The 16,958-nt window shown below is 37.6% G+C and overlaps 1 pseudogene; it reads left to right on the top strand.

The window, feature by feature from the left end:
- The first annotated feature begins 2,782 nt into the window (after positions 1-2,782).
- On the top strand, positions 2,783-4,293 carry LOC131279315 (ornithine decarboxylase pseudogene; annotated as a pseudogene).
- The last annotated feature ends 12,665 nt before the right edge of the window (positions 4,294-16,958 follow it).

Genomic DNA, 16,958 nt, shown 5'->3' with positions numbered 1-16,958 from the left:
CACAAGTCCAATCAAAATATGGCTAACATAAATAATTCCTTGAAAGTAATAACACTGAATGTCAATGGATTAAACTCACTTATCAAAAGATTCAGACTTGGAGATTGGATAAGGAAATATGACCCATCTATATGCTGTCTACAAGAAACACATCTTAGACCCAGGGATTCATGGAGGTTGAAAGTGAATGGTTGGAAAACAATCTTACAAGCAAACAATAACCAAAAAAGACAGGAGTAGCTATATTAATATCAGACAAAATAGACTTTAAATGTGAAAAAATTGTGAGAGACAAAGAAGGCTACTACATATTAGTGAAAGGGCCAATCTCTCAAGAAGAACAAATAATCATAATTATTTATGCTCCTAACAAGGGTGCCTCCAAATACATGAGGCAAACACTGGAAAAACTAAGTGAAAGAGTAGATGACTCTACAATTATAGTGGGAGATTTTAATACACCATATCAACTTTGGATAGAACATCTCAAAAGAGAAACACTAAAGAAATAAAAACTTTAAACAGTATATTAGAGGAGTTGGATCTAATAGACATTTACAGATCATTACACCCGAATACAGCAGGATATACATTTTTCTCAAGTGCACATGGATCATTCTCCAAGATGGACCATATGCTAGCCACAAAGAAAGGCTCAGTGAATTCAGAAAGATCAAAATCATAAAAAATAATATCTCTGACCACAGTGGAGTAAAGCCAGATTTCACACCAAGATATGGAAATTAAACAGCATGCTATTAGAAAACAGTGGGTCGAAGAGGAAATCTCAAAAGAAATTAATAACTACCTTGAATCTCATGAAAATGATAACACAACATACAAAACTTATGGGATGCAGCAAAAGCAGTACTGAGAGGGAAATTTATAGCCATAAATTCATACATCCAAAAGAAGAAAGAGCAAAAATTGAAGAACTACCTGCACATTTGGAGGAATTAGTAAAAAAACAACAAAGTAACCCCACAGGAAGAAGAAAGAAAGAAAGAACAAAGATAAGAGCAGAACTAAATGAAATAGAAAATAGGAAAGCACTTGAAAAGATAAACAAAACCAAGAAGCTGGTTCTTTGGGAAGATCAATAAAATTGACAAACCCTTAGCTAGACTAACAAAGAAAAAGAGCGATAAGATGCAAATACACAAAATAAGAAACAAGAAGGGAGATGTCATCACTGACCCCACAGAAATAAAGATTATCATGAGAGGATACTTTGAAAAACTATATTCCAACAAAACTGACAATTCAGAGGAAACGGACAAATTCCTAGAAACACATAAGCAGCCTATATTGATGAAAGAAGAAATTGATGATCTCAACAAGCCAATCACAAGTAAAGAGATAGAATCAGTCATTAAAAACCTCCCAACAAAGAAGAACCCAGGGCCAGACGGCTTTACTGGTGAATTCTACAAAACATTCCAGAAAGAACTAACACCAATCCTGCTGAAACTCTTTCAAAAAATCGAAGCAGAAAGAACATTACCTAACTCCTTCTATGATGCCAACATTATCCTAGTACCAAAGCCAAACAAAGACACCACAAAAAGGAAAATTACAGATCAATTTCTCTAATGAACCTAGATGCAAAAATCCTCAACAAAATAGTTGCTAACTGTATTCAACAATACATTAAGCAAATTATATACCATAACCAAGTGGGATTCATTCCGGGTATGCAAGGATGGTTCAACATAAGCAAATCAATCAATGTTATACACCATGTAAGCAGATTAAAGGGAAAAAATCATGATTATATCTATAGATGCAGAAAAAGAATTGGACAAAATACAGCATCCTTTCTTGATAAAAACACTGCAAAAGATCAGAATTCAAGGAAATTTTTTTAACATAATAAAGAGTATATATGAAAAACCCACAGCCAACATCTTTTACAATGGTGAAATCCTAAAATCCTTCCCTCTAAGATCAGGAACAAGACAAGGATGCCTACTCTCACCCCTTCTATTTAACATTGTCTTAGAAGTACTTGCTTGAGCACTGAGGCAAGAAGCAGATACAAAAAGCATTCAAATTGGACAGGAAGAAGTCAAAATTTCATTATTTGCAGATGACATGATCCTATACATAGAAAACCCTAAGAGGTCTACAACAAGGCTTCTAGAACTTAAATGAGTTTAGTGAAGTTGCAGGTTATAAGATGAATGCACAAAAATCAGTAGCATTTCTATATACAAATAATGAGCAAGCTCAGGAGGAAATCAAGAAACAAATATCATTTACAATAGTAAATTAAAATTTCAAATACCTGGGAATAAATTTAACTAAAGATGTGAAAAACTTATACACAGAGAAATACACAAGACTGTTCAAGGAAATCAAAGAAGTCCTAAATAAATGGAAGAATATTCCCTGTTCATGGATAGGAAGACTAAATATTATCAAGATGTCTATCCTACCAAAACTGATCTACACATTCAATGCAATCCCAATAAAAATCAACACAGCATTCTTTAAGGAATTAGAAAAACTCACTATGAAATTTATTTGGAAAGGAAAGAGGCCCCGAATAGGTAAAGATATATTGAAAAAGAAAAATAAGTCAGGCCTCTGCAGCTCTGCCACCAACCACCCTCTGGCAGCAGTTCTGGTGCCTCCTTGGGCCAGCAGTCCTCCAGCGGGAGGGAGCGAGGTGGGCAGCAGTGGTGGCAGCATTGCGGGCTGCAGGACCTCCTCGGGGTGTGGCCCCAGCACCCAAGTGCTAGGAGAACATTTCTACTGCTGCATCAAGGGCACAAGTCTTATAATTCAGCAAGATTTGGAATTCCTGGAGAATTGCCTTCCTGAAAAGTTGAAAGAAATCTCTTTAAATTCTGTCTCTTAGTTTTCCATTTTGTTGTGTTTCAGTGGAACATCAAGAAACCATGAACAACTTCAGTAATGAGGAGTCTGACTGCCATTTCCTGATGAAGGTTTTACTGCCAAGGACATTCTGGGCCAAAAAATTAATGAAGTTTCTTCTGATGATGATAAAGATGCCTTCTATGTTGCGGACCTTGGAGACATTCTAAAGAAACATCTGAGATGGTTAAAAGTTCTTCCTTGTGTCACCCCCTTCTTTACAGTCAAATGTAATGACAGTAAAGCCATAGTGAAGACCCTGGCTTCCATAGGGACAGGATTTGATTGTGCTAGCAAGACTGAAATCCAGTTGGTGCAGAGTCTCAGGGTGCCGCCAGAGAGGATAATCTATGCAAACCCTTGTAAACAAGTGTCTCAAATTAACTATGCCGCCAATAATGGAGTTGAGATGATGACTTTTGACAGCGAGGTTGAGTTGATGAAAGTGGCCAGGGCATATCCAAAGGCAAAAGTTGATTTTGTGGATTGCCACCGATGACTCCAAAGCAGCCTGCCACCTCAGTGTTAAATTTGGAGCCACACAGAAAACCAGCAAGCTTCTTTTGGAATGGGCTAAAGAGCTCGATATTGATGTCATTGATGTCAGCTTCCATGTGGGAAGTGGCTATACTGATCCTGAAACTTTTGTGCAGGCCATCTATGATGCCCGCTGTGTCTTTGACATGGGAGCTGAGGTTGGTTTCAGCATGTATCTACTTGATATTGGTGGTGGCTTTCCCAGATCTGATGACGTGAAGCTTAAATTTGAAGAGATAACCAGTGTCATTAATCCAGCATTAGACAAGTATTTCCCATTAGATTCTGGAGTGAGAATCATAGCTGAACCAGGCTGATATTATGTTGCTTCAGCTTTCACACTTGCAGTGAATATCATTGCCAAAATAAATTGTGTTTAAGGAACAGACAGGCTCTGATGATGAAGATGAATCGAGTGAACAAACCTTTATGCATTATGTGAATGATGGAGTGTATGGATCATTTAATTGTATCCTTTATGATCATGAGCATGTAAAGCTTCTTATGCAGAAGAGATGCAAACCAGATGAGAAGTATTACTCATCTAGCATATGGGGACCCACGTGTGATGGCCTTGATCGGATCATTGAGCACTGTGGCCTGCTGGAAATGCACGTGGGTGACTGGATGCTGTTTGACTGGATGCTGGGGGCTTACACTGTGGCTACTGCTTCCACTTTCAATGGGTTCCAGAGGCCAACCATCTACTATGTGATGTCAGAGCCTGCATGGCAAGTCATGCAACAAATTGAGAGCTGGGGGTTTCCACCTGAAGTAGAGGGGCAAGACGCCAGTGCTCTGCCTTTTTCCTGTGCTTGGGAAAGTGGGATGAAGCGCCACCCGGCCACTTGTGCTCCAGCGAGTATTAATGTGTAAATACCATTTTTGTAGCTGCTGTGAGTTTATCTTGAATGGAGGGATTTGGGGGGGGGATCATTTAACTTAATTACTGCTAGTTTTGAAATGTGCTTCTAAGAGTAGGGTTGGCACAGACACAGCGATAAGGAAGACTAGGAGATGGGGTTACACTTATCTGTGTTCCTATGGAAACTACTTGATTATTTTGTTTTATATGGATTTTATTCACTTTCAAACATACTTCTAAGGGATGCCTCTCACCTGCTGAACAAGCATTTGTAGCTTGTATAACCGCAGAATGGGCCAAAAGCTTAATGTTGTGACCTGTTTTAAAAATAAAAGTATCTTGAAATAAAAAAAAAAGAAAAAAGAAAAACGAAATTGGAGGAATCACACTACAAAGCTACAGTAGAGAAAAAAGCATGGTATTGGCACAAGGAGAGACACACAGACTAATGGAACTGAACTGAGAGCTGATAGAGATCCTCATATATATAGTCATATAAAATTCAATAAAGCCACCAAACCCTCTCAACTGGGAAAGAATGGCCTATTCAAAAAATGGTGCCTGGAGAACTGGATATCCATATGTAAAAGAATTATTGTAACTTTGGGTAGGGGAATGTGTCCTGTGAAGGTAAAATTTGTCTTAAAATAATATAATTATAGTCTATATGGTTACAAATAATTATGAGAATTTTAGCAAGGCATTGTTTAAATTAAGGTACTTAAATGGATAATTGCAAAAAGTCATTATTAAACAAAACCTGAATTGATAATAATAATAATAAAAGGTAATTTTATAACAAGAAAACTTGTTGGCAGCCAGCCTCCCCTGCAAACCTGCTTCTAAAAGACTATTTCTGGTATTACATGCTACTAAGTATTTAAAATGAAGAAAAGTTCATTATTTTAACAAGTTTGTTTAGTGTTGATAGTAATTATATTTTGGAAAAAGGTTGCCTGAAAAGCTTCCGAAATTGTTTTGGTAACTTATGTATGTGGAATATATGGAATGTGTTTTTATTGTTAAGGAAACAGGAGATGATTTTGTCCTAAGAAAAATGATTATTAAGAAAGAAAAAATGTGTGACAAAATCTGAATGAATACTGAAAGTGTAGAAGGTTAATGGAAAAGAAATTTTTATGGTTAAAGTTAAGCAAGATTTGATGGGTCTGTCTATAAAGTTTTAAATAGTTTAGTATCAAGAAGTATACTAATGCAAAGTTAAAATTTTCTTCTTTCTCAAAGTCTCTCAAATCATTAGCCTGTTTTGGTACAAGTTTATAAAAAGTTTTCATCTTGAATAATCAGTATACAAAGAAAGTCTGTTTTATCAAAATAGCTTCTATATGCAGATGTGTTCATATTTCCATTTGAAGCTAACAGTGTGTGAGCATCTCTTGGCTATACCATAGGAAAACATTGTTAATTCAATAGAAACATGTGTTCTTGCTAATAATTCAATATAGATCTGATAATGAATTTTCTTAGAAGCATTATACTTATTGTACTCTTGCTTTTGTCTCCCTTTAACTTGAGCATTATTAAGGGAGCACAGTATTTGTAATTCTGCCAGTATCTATAGAGGCCTGTTGATATTTTTGTCCCCAAGAAAGGAATACATTTTTTTCCCGCTGAGATGGTGTCATATATTCTTGGTCATCACAATATCTCATGGCTTTGGGGCTGTGAGTTGGTAAATATTCATGATGTGTGATAAAGCATGATACATTCTGTGAGATCTTGACTAGATAAAAATGTATGCTCCGTTGTGTCTATACACACACAGGACCTAAAGGTTATGTCAAACTAAACTGCTTGTGATTCTGGATGACTTTTGTGTTCTTTGCTTCTTGTGCTTTTCAGTTTTCTATATTGCACAATTAAAAGTTTGAAAAAAAATAAATGTTACTTTAAAAACCTTAAAAAAAAAAATAGCTTCTTGTGCTTTAACCTCATCATTTCCTCAGTGTTCAAAGAAAAAAAGCTCTCATCTCTTTTAAAGGAAATTAATTTTCAAACCTGCTTTCTCAAAATCAAATCCTGAAAAGTAGCTTTTTATTTCAAACTAATTACCTTGAAAGAAAAATTAAATAGTTGAGTTCATTTAATATGTTATAAATTGAATGGAAGGTCTTTAAAAGTGTTATAAAATTAACCAGATTTTTAAACCTTGTTAACTAAAGTTGTATGAGTAAAAGGTTCATATGAATGCTTAAGAGTGTATAAATTTACCAATATTTCAACATAATACTAAACAAAAGTACAATATGATTATGGATTTAATTAATATAAAAAGGTGTGTGTCATAGAAACAACTTCTTATCATAAATTGCAGTAATACCATTGTAGTATGGAGCTGTACCAAATATTGCTAGCTTGTTGCAAAAAATTAATATCCAACTATGCCACTATCATTTTGTTTTAAAATGTGCTAAGACTTTCTTTAGTATTTCCTTAGGCAAGTCAAGCCAGCCTGCATTCTCCTACCTGTAGAAAAGTCAACAATAGACTTTTGCAGTGCCTCCCCAAGGCTGTGTATATAGCCCAACCATCTGCCCTGGCCTTGTGGCAAAGAATCTGGCTGTGCAGAAGAAATCTGTGGCTAAAAAAATGCTACTGATGACATTATGTTAATAAGTAATCCTTTTTTCAAAATTAAAAGAAACAGCAGAAACAGTGGTATCTTATCTTGAGAGCCTGGGGTGGGCAGACAGTTGGGGTGGACTGTGAGGTCCCTCCTCCTCTAATGAATTCTTCAATATTGTTTAGTTGGGCAAAACAAAACTATAACCTCTGCTGTGATTGATAAAGTATAATGTTTTCTCATGTTAATGTAGTTTGTAATATGGTTGGAATACTGAAAATCTTTCATCCCTCACTTAGCTCAAATATTACAACCATTGTATGTATTAATAGGGAAAAGTCATCATGGAAGTAGGAAAACCTCCAGCAAGCTGCTTTAAATAATAAGAAAAGGAAAGTAAACTGTGGACATTAACTTAGCCTATGAATTGGACGTGGCAAGCACCAATATTGGCTTTGGGTGGAGTTTGTGGCAAAAGCAAAATTCTAAACAAGTATCCCTTGGATTTTAATCACAATTCTGGAAAGAGAGAACCAAAAGTGCAATATAAAAAAGCAATTGTGTGCAGCATGGGAGGTCCTGCTAAAAGTGAAAGATTTAAATCAATAGGGTCTGGTCACTCTAAAGACTGCCATCCCTATCCGGGGGTGGATTGCAAATACTAAAAGCAAGACAGAAATGATGGACTGTTGTAAATCACCCTCAGATTATGAAAAAGCACCTGGGATACCTGCTAGTAGTAACAGGTGGCTGTCATGTCCCTGCCCACTCCACTAACACCCCTTTTAGGACTGTTGACACAGATGCCTTTGTAAAGGTCCAGGGCCCTACCACTGAAACCTGAGAAAAGGAAAAATTGGCTCCACTGTAAAGGTGAATATCAATGAAGAAACTATAGTGATGGCCAGAAGAAGAAAAGGCATCTGGATACCTGTGAGAATGATGTGGAATTTGGCAGTCATTTCCTGAAAGTCAGTTATTGCTACATATGGCACAAGAATTCTTGAAATGGACTAGATGCTTTCTTTGACTGCTTATTATAAGCATTTTGGGGATGATTGGTATCATTACAGTTGCTGCTATTGCTGTAATAACTTTACATGAAAGTATGAACAGAACAATATGTACATAACTGGCATAAAAATGCTAGTGATTTGTGCCATAGTCAAGAGCATATAGATTCTGGGCAGTTAAATAATTGAGTTAATGATTTGAAATCAGCTATGTTACATATTAGAAATCAATTGTATAATTTGAATTTGTTAAGGGGGTTGAGATGTGGTTGGAATGAAAGTAATTTCTGTTTAACTCTGCTTGCATATAATACATCAAATATAGTATGGAAAAAGTAAGAATCATTTATTAGGCCATAAAAGTAATATCTCTCTGGAAATAATTGAATTACAAAGGAAAATATTAGAGATGTCTCATAATCAAATTCATGTAGCAAATGATAAGGATATTTTCTCAGATATGATTTCACATATTACACAATTTAACCCAGTTAATTGGTGGAAAGCACAGCATTTCCTGTCAGCTTTAGGAATAGGGCTAAACATATTTGTTCTATTGCTCATGATTCTTGCCTGTGCCGGACAGTGCTTTCAAAGAAAATTGCAAAGTGTAACAGCCATGGGACATGCAAATAATCTGGTGCTAGCCAAAGCACTTCAATAATCTCCCCAAGTCAAAGAGCTTGGCGGGTAGTCAATGATGAGTAAGACTTTCGAGAGGAGGGCAACCTAAGACAGGCATGGTCACCTCAAGTAAAACAAAAGGGGGGGAGGTGGACTTGGTCCACTGGTTAGGGTGTCTTTCTACTACATGGGAGGTCTGCAGTTCAAGTCCCGGGCCTCCTTGACCCGTGTGGAGCTGGCCCATGTGCAGTGCTGATGTGTGCAAGGAGTGCCATGCCTTGCAGGGGTATCCCCCACATAGGGCAGCCCCATGTGCAAGGAGTGCACCCCATAAGGAGAGCCGCCCAGTGTGAAAGAAAGTACAGCCTGCCCAGAAATGGTGCCACACACATGGAAAGCTGACACAACAAGATAACACAACAAAAAGAAACACAGATTCCTGATGCCACTGACAACAACAGAAGTGGACAAAGAAGATGCAGCAAATAGACACTGAGAACAGACAACTGGGTGGGAGAAGGGGAGAGAAATAAATAACTAAACAAACAAAACAAAAAGGGAAAGTTTGGAAACTGAGACACAGAGGTCTAACAAGGAGAGACATGCTGTTTCCATGGCTATGCTTGCAACCTAAGGAATTCAGTAATAAATAGTTCCCAGCAAACAGGAGGAAGCTGTTAAAGGCTGAAAGATGAGCACATACCTTTTGTAGTAAATTGAACACTTAGACTTTGTACCTTGAGATAAGATTTTTTGAATTCCTTAGACTATGAGTAATGCTGATAGTTAACTGCATGTTGCTGCTTGTTCTCATGTAGACTGAGGTATATATAGAGCTCCTTGTAAACAATAAAGTTGTCTGATGAGTCTCTACTCATGGACCCCCTGATCCCAGCTTTCTCACTTTCTTCCTCTTTCTTTCATTCTTCTTTTTCTTCCATTCCTGATACCCTTCGGGCCCAAATCTCCACCACTCCCCATGTCTCCAGTGATGGCTTTTAATAGTTTTATTTTGATTTTCATAAACTTGAAATGATAAGTTTAATTGTAATTGGGTATAAGGTTAAAGTTGGAGGTGGTAGAGATTGTATAAAATCCATTTAAAGATGTTTAAAGGGTCCTTTTTGCAAGGTATTTGACACCTCTTGAACTTTCAGTTTTACAAGTGTTGTGAAGTTGACAGATGGAGCAAGGTAAATATGCTAACCTTCTCATTTAAAGTTTGTTTATTTATTTATTTGTTGTTGTTGAAGTTAAAAAAAGCACCAGAAGAATACAATGTAAATGACCAGACAACTTGTTTATTTTGTGGAATGGAGCATTTTATAAAGAATAACTTGACTGACTAATAAGACCTCACTCTTGTACAATACCTTACAAATCTGCACTAGTGCCTGTCATGAGCAGTAAAGATCTTGACAACTCTCTAAGTAACTTCATATAATTTCTGAAATGTTTATATGAATAACTTTTTTGCGCACTCAAATTTAACCAACAGAAAATTAGATAATTCTTTTTAATTTGACAACACATCCCATGCAAGTCCCAACATATCAAATAATCCTAACAACTTTTAAAATTTCTCTTCTATTAAGGTAAAAAATTAACAATTTTTTTCAGAGTCATGGACCCAAAGGGTATCGGGAATGAAAGAAAAAGAGAGATTGGGATCAGGGGATGTGAGAGCATTGAAGCCTCAAGTTCATCAGACAAGTTTATTAATCTCAGGGGCTTCTTTATATACCCCAAGCAATCGTGAGAACTAGCAACTATTCTTGCTAACTATTCCCATTACTTCAACCTGTGTAACACAATGGATCAAAATCTATGATTATAAATCAAAGTTCAAAATTTCAATGTTCTATTATATTGTTGAGGAAACATAGCCATAAATCTTGTTGCCCAAGTTGTTCCATTCTACCTAGTCCTCATTCCACCTGAATGTACACATCTCCTGCTAGATTTATGACCTGCATGTATAGCTATGGAGACAGCATGACTCAGTGGTCAAGGAAGTAACTTGCTTCCATGGAAACAACATACCTTTGTTTCCCACAATTTTTTATTTTCTGGGACCCCTGTAGAAATCTTTGATCAAGGAGACATACTTAGGATTTGGTTGAGGAAATGCAAGATGTCAAAATTGCCAGGAGGTTTGTAATGTATATGAAATAAGATCATAGGTCACCATGAACAAGACTCAGCTCCTTATTTAACCAAAGTGACAACGAAAAATTGAAACAATATTCTGGCAGTAGTATGATCCTTTACAAAAATAGATATATTAAAAGGGAGATGAGGGGAAGCAGATGTGCCTCAAGTCATAGGGCTTCCACCTACCATACAGGAGGGCCTGGGTTTGATCCCTGGGACCTCCTGGTGAAAAATAAGAAGAGGAAGCATGCCCCACATGATGAGCCAGTGACACAGTGAGTCAGTGCCTGTAGAGTGAGCCAGTACCCATGGAAGTGAGTACCACAGCAAGATGATGATGCAAGAAAAGAATGATGAAGGGGAGAGTCAAAGTGAAGCACAGTGGAGACCAGGAACTGAGGTAGCACAATTGACATCAAACCTCTCTCCACATCAGTGGTCCCCAGGAACAAATACTGTTGAGTCCTAGAGGAGAAAAACATGAGAAGAGAAAACCAAAAGAGAAATAGATGCAGAAGATCACACAGTAAATGTACATACACAGCAAAAATAGCAGAGTGGTGGGAGAGGAAGATGATTAAATAAATAAATGTTTTTTTAAAAAAGGAAGATGACTTGATTCTCTTAAAAAATGCATTCATATTAAAGACTACATGCAGGGCAGTGAATTGTTGTGATAAGAAACATAATAAATGCCTTCTAGGCCAATTACTCATAAGGCAAATAAAACTTCTTTCAATCACCTACTGAAAGCAGAACAATAATCCCAGAAAATGCTGTCATTTTAATGGGAAAAACCAAATTTCAAATTTGCATGCATATGCTGTTTATAAAAATCTTATTGGAAAACCCATTATGTCTTATCCAGCAATAACCATGAAAAACAAAATTCTTTTTCTGCAAATCTTTGCAACTTTCCTATTCTTTCAGGTTTTATCCTGTATTTTTTCTCTTTAAAATTTTTCAATAGCCAATGATTTTGCTTTAAGGAAGAACTATTCTCTTATTTTTCTCTACAAAACCATATCCTGCATACCATGTATATTAGTCAGCCAAAGGGGTGCTGATGCAAAATACCAGAAACTGGTTGGCTTTTATAAAAGGTATTTATTTGGGGTAGGAGCTTGCAGATACCAGGCCATAAGCATAAGTTAATTCCATCACCAAAGTGTATTTGGAGCAAGATGGCTGCTGATGGCTGCAAGGGTTCAGGCTTCCTGGGTCTTGCTTTCAGAGTCTTGCTTCTCTCTGGGTTCAAGGCTCCTTTCTTCCAAGGGCTTGCTTCTTCCTGGGCTCAGCATTCCTCTCTTCCATGTGCTGGCTTCTCTTTTCTCTGTGAGTTTACTTCCCAGGGCTCCTGCTTAAGGCTTCAGCATCAAACTCCAACATAAAAACCCTCATGAGGGAAACAAAGGCATGTTGTTTCCATGGAAGCAAGCTACTTCCTTGACCACTGAGTCATGCTGTCTCCATAGCTATACATGCAGGTCATAAATCTAGCAAGGAGATGTGTACATTCAGGTGGAATGAGGACTAGGTAGAATGGAACAACCTGGGCAACAAGATTTATGGCTATGTTTTCTCAACAATATAACAGAACATTGAAATTTTGTACTTTGAATTATAATCATAGCATTTGTGTTACACAAGTTAAGGTAATGTGTTACACAAGTTAAGGTAATGGGAATAGTTAGCAAGAATAGTTGCTGGTTCTCATGATTGCTTGGGGTAGATAAAGAAATCCCTGAGATTAATAAACTTGTCTGGGGAAACGGACTTTGGCCCAGTGGTTAGGGCGTCCGTCTACCATATGGGAGGTCCGCGGTTCAAACCCTGGGCCTCCTTGACCTGTGTGAAGCTGGCCCATGCACAGTGCTGATGCGCACAAGGAGTGCCGTGCCACGCAAGGGTGTCCCCAGCGTGGGGGAGCCCCACACGCAAGGAGTGCGCCCGTGAGGAGAGCTGCCCAATGTGAAAAGAAAGAGCAGCCTGCCCAGGAATGGCGCCGCCCACACTTCCCATGCTGCTGATGACAACAGAAGCAGACAAAGAAACAAGACGCAGCAAATAGACACCAAGAACAGACAACCAGGGGAGGGGGGGAAATTAAATAAAATAAATAAATCTTTAAAAAATAAAAATAAAAATAAACTTGTCTGATGAGCTTGAGGCTTCAATGCTCTCACATCCCCTGATCCCAATCTCTCTTTGTCTTTCACTCCCAATACCCTTCGGGTCCATGACTCTGACATCTGGCACCCAATGTGGGGCCCAAAGCAGTGACTGCAGCAGAGATTCTTCCATGGCAGTATTGGGAACATGGAAACTGAAAACCTTCCTGAAAGGTTGAGGTGTCCATTGAAAGGTGACTCAAGTCTGACAATACAGTGGTGAGAATCTTAAATTAATTTTGTTTTCTGCTAGCATCAGGGTATGGGGAATCAATGAGGATGTCTGGAAGAATATTCACAGGACAAAAATCTCTTTTAAATACTGTTGGAGTCTCAGTGAAAACTGCTGATTTACTTGAATTTTTGCTCTAGTACAAAAACACTGTTATTGGTTTCAGCCACAAGGAAAAAATCTTTTAAATCTTAAACAGTGGAAACAGGTAATGAAGGTGCTACATAGAGCATACCAAAAAGGAGAGACTATATCACTGTTGGTGTGGGCTTTAGGGCAACAGATTGCAGCAGCCTTAGATCCGCTGCAGTCTGAAGCAGAGGAGGAAGAAATTACCATCTTTTCCAGGGAGTCCCATGACACAGGCCATCAGAGTGAGGACAGGGAGGAAATAGAGGACAAGGACAAGGATGAGCCCCCCAATGAGAAAGAAACTAACCCCTTTCTGCCTAAGCAGGTGTCTAAATTGAATATTTCTAAAGCCAGCATTTACCCTAATTTGTGTAATGTAGCCCCTACAGTCTCACCGGTTACAATGCCGACAGCCCCGGGAATATTTACTGATGCCATTGACACCAGGCCCTACACTAACAACGTGTTTGTACCAAATCCAGTTCCAACTACTCCCTTAATGCATTGTTTGCTGCAAGGATCTTGACAGGGGGATCCTGAAGGAATGCAATTACTAACAGCTTTCCCGGTAAATATTCAACAAGTTTCCCCAGAGGCAAACAACCCTCAAGGAGGATATAATTTTCATCATGAACCCCTGCCACTTTAAATTCTGCAAGAACTTAAACAAGCCTGTGCACAATTTGGAACTAATAGTCCTTACGCTTTTGGCTTAGTGCAGGGGCTGACTCAAGCTGACCAACTTATCCCCTGGGATTGGGACATGCTGGCTAGAACTGTTTTAAGCTCGGCTGAGTTTTTGCAATTTAAACCTGGTGGACAGATGAAGCCAATATGATTGCGCACTGTAACGCAGTACAGAAGCCTCCCATTCTTACTGCTGCTGAACAATTATTGGGTATTGGTGATTGGTCTGGAATTCAAAGACAGCTCCAATACAATGATCAGGCCATAACACAAGGCACAATTCATTTTTGGCAGCTTGGAAACGGATTTGTATACCTGGAAAACCTACTCAATCTTTTGCCAAAGTGATCCAGGGAATTAACCATATGTGGAATTTGTAGCCCAATTAACTGACATTTTGATTCAAAGAATTGAGATACCAGAAGCAAGAGAGTTAATTTTGTTAACGTTTACTTTGGTCAGGCTAACAGTGAATGTAAAAAGGTGGTCGTGGCCGTAGCCTTTAAAGGTAGCTTGAAGGAGGACAGAAAGAAAGGAAATTGTTTTGAATGTGGGAAGCCTAGTCACTATCAGAAAGAATGTAGATCTTTCTAGCCCTATAACATTGTCTGTAGAGGCTGAAAAAGAACTGGCATTGATAGAGGATCAAATTTCTCAAGGGCAATTAACACAAATAGAACCTGACAAATCTGTTGATTTATTTTCTCAACCCCTTAATCTCCTACAGCTTTATTTTGGCAAGAAGGTATACTGGAATGGGTTTTTGTGTTTTTTTTTAACCTAATAATAAACAAAAAAGATTGCAGACATATCTCCAAAAAATAATTTCCATCCTAGCAAAAGGCTGTGTTAGATCGTTACAATTAAAGTGGTCTGATCCAGACAGGATTATTTGTGATCTTTCTCATGAAGAAATTCAAAACTTATATAACTAATCCTCAATGGCAAATTGCTATTAGTAATTTTCAAGGCATTATTGATAATCATTATTCTACTTCTAAATTGTTAACGTTCTTATGAAGAACGTTCTTATGATTTTACCAAAAAATGTGAAAACCGTTCCTATTGAAAATGCATGTACAGTATTTACTGATGATAGTAGTAGTGGAAAAGCATCATATGTTACCTCTTAAAAGGAACAGGTTTGGCAGACTCCTTATTCATCTGCTCAACTCACAGAGCTTTCAGTCATCATTAAGATTTTACAAACGTTTCAGGAGCCCTTGAATATTGTCTCTGATTCTGAATATGTGTGTTTAACTGTAGCTCTTATTGAAAGAGCTCATATTTTTATTACCGATGAATTGTCTCAACTCTTTGCTGACCTTACCAAGCCCTCATTCAACAAAGAAGCCAGTCCATATATATTACTCATATCTGGTCTCCTTCTTCCCTTCCTGGTCCTCTAGCTACCCCAAATGCCCAAGATGATCTGTTAGTGGGATGTTTGCAGGATGCAACTAAATATCATGCATTAATTCATATTAATACTAAGGGACTTAGACATAAATTTCCTCAATCGACAAAACATCAAGGTCAAGAGATTATTCACACCCATCCCACCTGTGGACCTTTGGCCACAGTGCCTTTTCAGGCTGAAACTAATCCCAGAGGCCTGGCTCCTAATCAACTGTGGCAGATGGATGTTACTCACATACCATCATTTGGTAAATTACAATATGTCCATGTCTGTACTGACACTCTCATTTTTTCTGGGCTACTGCACAAAGTGGTGAATGTTTTCATCATGTTCATTCCCATTTGTGATCTGCTTTTGCTGTGATGGGATGCTCCTTGAAAATTAAAACTGATAATGGCCCGTCTTACACTAGTAAGCCTTTTGCTTCCTTTTGTTCTATGTATGCTGTTGAACATGTTACTAGTATTCCTTACAATCCTACAGGTCAAGCCATAGTTGAACACAGCCATCATACCCTAAAAACTATGCTTTTAAAACAAAAAGGGGGAGATGATGGTATTATAACACCAAAAGATCAATTATTATTATTATTATTATTTACTTTAAATTTTCTTAATGTTTATAATTCACTGACACCTGCAGAATGTCACTTTGGAAAATATCAAACATCTACAGTGGACACTGGAAATGAAGATCAACCAATATTCTGGAAAGATATTTTAAGCAATGAATGGAAAAAAGGCAGGATTAAAGTATGGGGGGCAAGGCTATGCTCTTGTATTTCATAAAATGGAGAGCAAATTTGGCTACCTGCGAAGAGGATTAAACCATGGAATGAAGAGATGGGATCTCCTACAACTTCTGATCATGGTGATCATAAGTAATGAGGAAGCCATGGGTAATTACACCTATTGGGTCTATATACCTAACCCCCCATTACTCAAAGTGTTAACCTGGAAAGATCCATCCTTGCCTATTTATCTGAATAAGACCCATATATTCCCTGGACCAATTGATGATCGGTTACCAATTAAGTCCCATGAGGAAGGATAAAGAATCTATAATCTCATATTACCATTTGATTCTCGACCCCTATGCATTGGTAACCATCCTCCATGTATGTATGTTAAAAATTGGACTATGGTTATCTTCAAAAATAATAATACTAAATATTTAGTGATGTTATTTCCTTCTTATAATTATATGGTGACTAAAAAACCTACCTATAACTGTCTGCAAAGAGATATTGGGGATAAAGAAGGATGGCAAGAATGCCATATAGGAAGAGGATCTGTCGTTTTTAATGATTCCTATGGAATAGTGTGGGAAAGTGCCCCTATGAGGAGTTCCACCAAATATAATGGCAGATTTATTTGGTATGGTCTAAATAGTAAAGAACAGCCAATTAGTAATATGCAATATCCGTTTCATGAATCCCTTGAATTGGATGAAAAAATAATTTTTACCAAAAATAATAGTGTTTGGAAATATAAAGGAAAAGGGATCCCTTCTCCATGGTGTAATATTACATCGATGCATAGTCAAAAGAATTTGTGGAAAGGTTTTCTGGGAATAGCACCTACTATAGAATGGATTGGGAATAATAGAATGGTCAATATTTGTGTTTAGATCAAACTCATCATTTTCAATCTTGTGTAA

Source organism: Dasypus novemcinctus, chromosome 7, assembly GCF_030445035.2.
Source record: "Dasypus novemcinctus isolate mDasNov1 chromosome 7, mDasNov1.1.hap2, whole genome shotgun sequence".
Taxonomy (NCBI): Eukaryota; Metazoa; Chordata; class Mammalia; order Cingulata; family Dasypodidae; genus Dasypus; species Dasypus novemcinctus.
The sequence above is the reverse complement of the archived record's forward strand: the minus strand, read 5'-3'. Positions and strand labels throughout refer to the sequence as shown.